The sequence below is a fragment of the Nicotiana sylvestris genome, chromosome 10 (genome assembly GCF_000393655.2).
Source record: "Nicotiana sylvestris chromosome 10, ASM39365v2, whole genome shotgun sequence".
Classification (NCBI taxonomy): Eukaryota; Viridiplantae; Streptophyta; class Magnoliopsida; order Solanales; family Solanaceae; genus Nicotiana; species Nicotiana sylvestris.
In genome coordinates, this window is record NC_091066.1 from 108,589,417 (window position 1) to 108,597,599 (window position 8,183).

At 36.2% G+C, this 8,183-nt stretch overlaps 1 long non-coding RNA gene across 1 annotated transcript; it reads left to right on the top strand.

Moving 5' to 3' along the window:
- Positions 1–4,214: 4,214 nt before the first annotated feature.
- LOC138880351 (uncharacterized) lies at positions 4,215–7,395 on the top strand. Its single transcript, XR_011402972.1, has 2 exons — positions 4,215–4,836; positions 7,126–7,395. It is a non-coding gene; the product is annotated as an uncharacterized lncRNA (long non-coding RNA).
- The last annotated feature ends 788 nt before the right edge of the window (positions 7,396–8,183 follow it).

Here is an 8,183-nt window from a genome sequence, read left to right on the forward strand (position 1 = left end):
GTGCAGTGTGGAAGGGCCATCCCTCAGGTGTCCAAGCTCAGAGGGAGATCGAGGTCCCAAAGCAAGGCTCACAAGAGGGGGGGCAAAACTTTGGGACTAACAGAGAGTGCAAATGCAAAATTCTGAAAATGGAAAAGGGGAAGGGAAACAGTACACATAGGGATATAGGGAATGGGGGACTCCAAGAGCACAAGAAGAGCAGGCTGATGGGCATACCCAACAATGGGATATGTTGGCACACCCTCCAGCCTGTTTAGAGGTTAAGACCCCATTGGTTAAAAAATCAGTTCATGGACAACAACTTATATTGCCATGCCCTAAGCCACCATTTACAAACACATAGGGGTAATGGGATAGGGAAAGATTCACAACAGAAACAGACAGTAGAACATAGGCATACTAAGCTAAATGTCAAACTCTACAGAAAATAATAAAGTAGACATGGATACAAAGACTGTAAGTAAACATATTGGGGTGATGTTGAAACTTAAATTAGCACATACCAATTTCAAAGAAATAAGTAGAAAAAGCAGTAGTTTTGTAAGGGCCAAAGTGCAAACAGGAAGACAGAATACTATAAGTGTGATTTCAGAAGAGATTGTGAAATTGTGAAGTATGAAGTCTGTGTTTGTGAAAAGGGTCGTGCCTTTTATAGTGTAGAAAGAAGGTAGAAATAAGGTAAGAAAATAGTTTAAAAACTGATTGTCAATCAATTACACAAGGCTTCCCTTAATTAAGGGATTCAGTTTCAAAACGAGTAAAACCATTTGAGGAAAGAAATTGAATAAACACTTTGTGTAAAGCATGAAATTGAGGGCAAATACATAAAGGTTATTTAAGGACAGGGTTTTTACAGTACACGGTTTGTGTAAATAAGGTAAGGGAGTCAATTAACAACCAGTAAATCACAAGGTCTGAGATTTAGTATGAATGAACCAAGTCAGAAAAGATGAAGAAGGGTTTTACTTAAGTCGAGTAACAGAGGAAATCAGTAAAAAGATGGAAAGAAATAAATCAAGCTATATTCAGAAGGAAGTTTGCTCTAATTGCAAATTTGAAAATCATTTAGAGGAAAATTCATCATATATAAGGAGCATGTGAGCATGAAAGAAGACTGTCGTGTAAATTAGTAGAAAAAATCTAGTGTAGAAGAGTTTAGCAAAAAGTTCAGCTTGTATGAAAACAAAGATGTTCAAACTCAGTTCAGAGACTCAAAGTCAGTCTGAAAGAGTTAAGGGTTCTAAAATAAAACCCTTGTTCAATCAAACCTCCGCAGAACCCCCAAATTCTAGGGTTTTCACCTTGAATCAAGTACAGAGATAAGGAGGCAAGTAGTCGAATCGAAACATGTTTAGAGGTTTTAGAAAAGAACTGAAACTTCTAACAAGCTTCTTCCAGCAACAGAACTCATGAATAGCATGTAAATACAGTAGAGGGGTTCAAGGCAAACAGAGTAGAGAAACTAATTCGAAACATGATGAGAAAAAACTGATAAGAATAGTAGAAGAAAGCATGCTTAAGAAGATCCTTTTAAAAGAAACTTAAACAAAGTTAAATAGAAGAAAAATAGTAAGAACACTTAAGAACACGGTAGAAGAATACAGTAGGCGAAACATACCCGAACATAGTAGAAGAAAATAGCAGGACATAGCAGAAAAACATACAAGAACATAGTATAGAAAGCACAGTAGAAAAACATACAAGGTAGAAGGAAAACATAGAACACAGTAAAGGCAAATACACATAAAAGAAAAGGAAAAGAAAGTCAGAGAAACACTTAATCATTTTCAGAAAACCCTAAATCGTAAAAGAAAGACTTTGAAAAGTAATTTTCGAAAGAAAAGTTAGGGAGATCGTTTGAAAACTCAAAGATAGCACTGATACATAACGGATCTAAAGAGATCGAAGAAAACCTCAAAGGGTTAGGGTTTCAAAAGAACCCTAGAAATGAGAAAGACTTTGAAAAGGTCACCGATCTGAGTCGGAGAGGTTAGAACCAGGCCCAAAACACCATGGTACGCCAGAGCAAGGCCACGATGACTTTGGAACCTTGAATTGGCAAAGGTCTGGGTACAAACCTTCGAGGCTTGGCCTCAAATCTTCAGGTATCAGGTGTGTAAGAGCAAGGGGAGGTGAGTATAGGGCCCTCACAACTTGGGAAGCCATGGTTTTCTGTAGGTTTCGAGGTGGAAGATGATGAGAGGCGGCTAGGGTTAGGGAAGCTTCGAGGGAGTTTGAGAGAGGAGAGGGGTTTCAGAGGCGGAGGGTGAATGAAAATGATTTTAGGGTTGGGGTGTTTGTGAATTAAAAAGGAAAGGGAGAACGTGAGTCGTTGATCTGTTAGATCAACGGCTGGGATTTGAAAGGGGGATCGGGTGGGTTATTAAAAAGGGTCGGGTAATTGAATTTGAAATTGGGTTTAACTGGGTGCCAAATCTGGCTAAAATTGAAATGTGAATGGGCTAACATTTAAATAGCCATTTTCCCTTATTTATTTTATAAAAATAGTAAAATAATCTCTGGAAATAAATTAAAGGTACTAAAACGATTAATAATAAGTAATTATCAAATTAAAAATACTAGAGTCAATTTTATAATTATGAACACAATTAAATCTTGAAATAGGCTAATATCACAATTATACGCAATTGAGCTTTTAAAAATACTAAATAAATTTGTAAAAATATTCAAAAATTATGCCAGCTATATTTTAATATAAATATGAGGATCCAATAAGTGAATCACCCAAATTGGGGATAATTATTGGGTTTTTCTTTATAAAATAGGGCAATAAATAGATTTAAAAATCAATAAAAATTAAGAAAAAAATAATAAAACCTTGGGACATACTTATATATGAATATACGTGCTATTTTGAAAGTATTTTGCATATAAAAAATATACAAGGAAAAATTGGGTATCAATATTCTCGAAGGGTGGAATTATGCACGTGAGTGGAGCGTCTGGTGTTTTTTCAGATTTTGCCCATAGCGAAAATTAGTTGAATAATAGTGTCTTTTTCCCTTGTTGCAGTAACTTCATGGACTCCGGGCGAAGTCTTTGACCTGCCCGGCTGGGTTCGGAGGCTGGTGACTCATTCGACCTACGATGAGCATCAACAACGAGCTGTGCTTCGTATCAGATGGGGAGCAAAATACCAAGGTATGTGCACATGTTGCCTTTGCCTTGGCCTTCGTATATTTGAGGTAATGTTTTCCCCTTTCATTTGTATCGGATTCGCCGCTTGCAGATATCGGGCAGTTCCTTAGGATAAGACAGTGATCTTCTGAAGAGGGGAAGGAGTCGTCGGTCTCCGAGCCGAGGGATGATGGCGATAAGAGGGATCGGCACCCGTGATGTAATGGAGCTTTTAGTGGTGCTGAATGGGCCCGTGTTTCCGAGGAGAGGGCATCGTCCAAGTCTGCTGCTCCCGGAGTATCTAATTTTCGGGTGGCGGTTTCTCCGAGTGAATATGCTTTGCCCGAGGTTGGTTATTCTAGGGACGAAGAGGCAAGATCAATAGGAGTATATTCTGACTTCAAGGAAGTCCGTTGGCTTTACTTCGTGGTGAGTTTAGGCGCAGTTTTCCTGTATTCCGCGTCCTTCTACCCCTATTGAGTTTTTCTTGTGCAGGCCTGCGATAGGCTTATGTCTGAGTTACTCCATCAAGGGGTTAGGCTTCAGAAAATTTTGGGCGAGGGCGAGTCCCTTAGGCTCCTTAGCGAGGATAAGGAGGTCGAATTGCTGCATTGACGATATGAGGCATACCGGAGCTTGAATTACGAGAGTTATTTGTAGACATGTGATTTTTGACACTCCCCATGATTTTTTATATTTTAGCATGTAAATATTTAATTTAGGCTTGATATCGCTATTACAACTAATTTTGACTTTTTTACTTTATTTTATTACAAGAAAATGAAAATTACAAAAAAAATAGTTTCATTAATGTTTTGTAGTCATTTTTAATCTTGAAAATACCAAAAATAGTTTTGTTTTAACAGTCAAACTTATTTTAATAGTTATTTTACTTAAGTAGGATTAATTAATAAATGAGATCGTATTTTTAGTCTCGTTCGCGGGGAAAGAATAAAACTTGGGCTCGAGCAACCCATTTTTTTGCCTAATTTTTGGGCCTAGCCTATTATCCCTAAGCTCATACCCCTAATCTAATTCCTACCCTATATAATAGTACCTAATTCCTAATAAGAGCCGGGACCTAAAATAGACTAACGCCCTAAAGACCAAAAGACTGAAAAAGCTGCTAGCCGCAATTCTCAAAAGACCCCCCCCCCCCCCCACACCGGTCATCTTCTCCACCAAACACTGCTGCTTCTTCACGGGGTCGCCCCATCATCAAAACGAGCCTCTGTTATTCGGCACACAAGAAATTGGAAAAAGGGCTCCTCATCTCAACATCACTTCTGCAAAAATAACCCCCATCTCTCTTGACAAAGCAACAGCCAGCCCCATAAGAGAAACTTGACGAAATCCTCTAGCAAACCAGTCCCAAACCAGCCTATCAAATGAGCCGAAAACCACCTCAAAAATACTCAAAAGCTGCAGCAACAAATAGTACCAAACAGTTCTAAAATCAGCTCGAACAGCAGTCCATAACCACCCAAAAACGAGTCGAAATACTACACCAGAATCCAGTCGAGTTGCCGGTAAAATTTTTGGTGACAACGGTCGTCCATTGGAGTCGTGGGTCTAGAGGAACGTTAGCGGGTTTTGGTTCGAGGTTGTCAAGCTTCAGTCAAGTTGTTCGTCTGCGGCCTAGTTCAGTTTTGAATTGTGGAGCTGTTGAACAATTGAAAGTTCAGATTCATATTTTAGGTTCATTTCTCGTCTCAACCTCGATTAATGTTGATTTAATGTTCAAATGCTATGAATTTTGTGCTTGAATAAAATACTAGTCTTGGCTGATGATAATTTTCGTTTCTATGCTTGCCTACTATTTCTTTTTTGCTATTTATGTATTAAGATATCTTTGCTTGAAATAGTTTCATATTAGTTGTTAGCTTCTCTTGGTTAGCCAATCATTTTAGACTAGCATTGGATGGTCAAATATGAGCCATTGAACAACAATGGACCCCATGAAGTTGGATATGGGTTCTGATATTGGCCATGTGATTTTGGTTTTAATTATTAAGGTGCTGATAGGAATTTGTTCAACTATACTTGTTTCAGTAATTAGGCCTCTTAATAATTGGTTCGATATTTGATAAAGAACCCAAGGTGTTTCTTTGATTGATTTGGGCCTAGATTGAGGCATGCCATGCCAAATAAAATCTCGAAGTCCATGGCCCTCATAAAACTAGCTAGCTTTTATAGAAATTTGAGGTGTGCCATTTTCATTAAATAACTCATGGCCCTCATGTAATTAATAATAATTCTTTTAAAAATTGAGGTGTGCCATCAATTGAATTTTCTATGGCCCTCGCAAACTTTGTTATTAATTTGAACCTTCGTAGTTGCTTTAGGCGCGCTCTTTAAATTGACTTTCTTTTAATTATTAACCTCGGGTGCACATTTCATGTGACCCAAATTCAATTCTTAACAATGTTAAATAGAACGTGTCGTCAATCGCGGGTGCATTCATGTGGCGTGGTTCAAGGCATATTTTAAGTAACGTTGAATTTCCTAAAAGCATTTTAAAATAATTAAAAGCGGCTAAAAGGTTAAAAATACACATAGGTTTAAAAGTATTTTAAAATTAAATAAATAGGCCAATAGTAATAGTTGAGCGACCGTGCTAGAACCACAGAACTCATGAATGCCTAACACCTTCTCCCGGGTTAAACAGAATTCTTTACCCGGATTTCTGTGTTCGCAGACATAAACAGAGTCAAATCTTCCTCGATTCAGGATTCTAAACTGGTGACTTGGGACACCATAAATTATCCCAAGTGGCGACTCTGATTTTTAAATAATAATCCTATTTCGATTGTCACTTAAATTGGAAAAAACTCCCTTATACCCTTCCGGGATATGAAAAAAAGAGGTGTGACAGCTCTGGTGACTCTGCTTGGAAAAAGAACCCAGAATCTCTGGTTCAAGATTCAAGAATTCAAGCTTGGAAATCATTGTTATATTTGGCTTTATCTATTATATGGTTTTATTAACATATTTGGGCATAATGTGCTAAATATTGCTTTTACCACTTGATATTGTTGAACTGTATATAAATTATTACAAAACCCTCCCCTCTCTGAGTCTTCTAAATCATCTGGGAAGTGTGCACTTTGTGTGACTTCTTTTCTGTTAGAGTCATATCCCAATTTTAGAATGAGGTTCAGACAAGTTGCAAAGCCGGTGAAGCTTCTTTATTCCCGGTACGCTACCCTCCCCATCGGTTCGAGCTGTCCGCTCGAGTAAGCTAGGTCTAGAACAAATAAACCCAGGTTTATAAACCTAGAATAACATAGCCTCGTGCGGGATCCCTAGTAGGAACACTTGTTTGCATCACGTGCATCTGACTTTGGGGTCAACACAGGGGTTGGGTCCGTTTAGGACATGTACCCAAAAATAAAAGACCATATTGATGCATTCTATGTGCTACATGTTGCAATTTTCAAAGGTAAAAATGGTCATTTGGCAGACCAGTGATAATTGAGGGCAAATGAAAAAAATGAGAAAAAAAGAGAGGGTGGAGTGTGAAAATAAAGCAAGTAGGGCCCAGTTGTATTTTCTTTCACTTTTTTGTTAAGAAAAAGACAAAAAAATGAAAAATTCAAAAAAAGATTTTGCACCTTTTCATCATTTTTAGAAAATCAAAAAAAGGAAAAGAAAATCCAAAAAGAGTTTACATGTTTCATCATTTTTTCAAAAAAGGGACAAAAAACATATTTTCTCTAAATTACTTTTTTTTTATTCTCGCCCGTATCCAATCTGCCCGAACTACGCATACCTGATTCTCGTCTTTCGGGGCGTGATACATAGGCAACCCACATAGGGTCTGGTCTTCTAAGTAAGTCTTAGGTTATTGGCTGCGCAGGGTCTTAGCCAAATCTTGCATTTTTAGCCACTTTTAGCCACATAGGTTAATTTTAGAAAAATAGCCTCAATCATGTCTTGCATGTATCTAATAGGGAATGTTATTATCTCACATAGTGTTGGTTAAAGTTTTCTCATACAGGTGTGGATCTACTTACCGGAGTTTGAGCATGACAGAGCCCCAGGACCATTTAGTCAGGATCGCTCATTCAGGAGTGGATTAAAAGGAGATTTTCTTTTCTTTTTTATATATTGAGTTTTTCTTTTTATGTCGTCTTTTACCTTCTAGTTTTGTATAGTAATGTCGAGTTTTTTTATTATTATTATACTTTCTGTTATGCATTTGGAAAAGTCTGTAATAAATCAAAAATCCAAAAAAAGTGATTTTGAGTTTTTATATTTCTGTTAGATATTTTCTTTAAAATACTAACTCTAGAAGTTCAAAAAAATATTTTGTGGTTTTTCTTAGGAAATTAATATCTAGAACTCAAAATAAAAAATTGCTTTTATATTTCCTTTTAGTACATTAAGACTAAAATTTCAAAAAAAAAAAGAAGTTTTCTTTTAGTACCTCTTTAAAAGTTTTCTTTAAGGTATTAATTCCAAAATCCAAAAAGATTTTTTTTGAGGTTCTTCTTTGGGAAATTAATGAAAAATAAAAAAAAATCTTTTTAGTTTCATTAGAACTTTAGGACATTGTACATAGAAGAAAAAAAATAACATACTTTTTCTTTGGTTTATTTTCAGAGTTTGTCCCTTAGGAAATTAAAAAATTGAAATCTAAAAATATTTTTGTTATCTTGTTCATTTCTCGTTTCGAAATCTTTCTTCAGGGGTGTCAAGTGAAAATTCAAAATATTTTTTTTGGTTTATTCTTTAGATTTCCTTCCTAAAAAAAATAATCAAAATATATTTTTCTCTTCTAGGGTTTTTCCTTAATAATTCCAATAGAATATTTGTTTCGAAATTAAAAAAAATAAAAAAATATACACTCAATAAGCTTGAGCTTAGGATAGGTTATAGAACATTAAGTCTGGAAAATTCAAAAAGAAAAGGATTTGCTTCTTTTATTTCTCTTTTCTCATCAGAGTAGTCATTAAGGTAAAAAAAAAAGAAAAAAAATGAGAACGTTAGTTTGTTTACTTTATTCTCGATCTTCCTGAACTACGCAAAGATCTAATTCATGC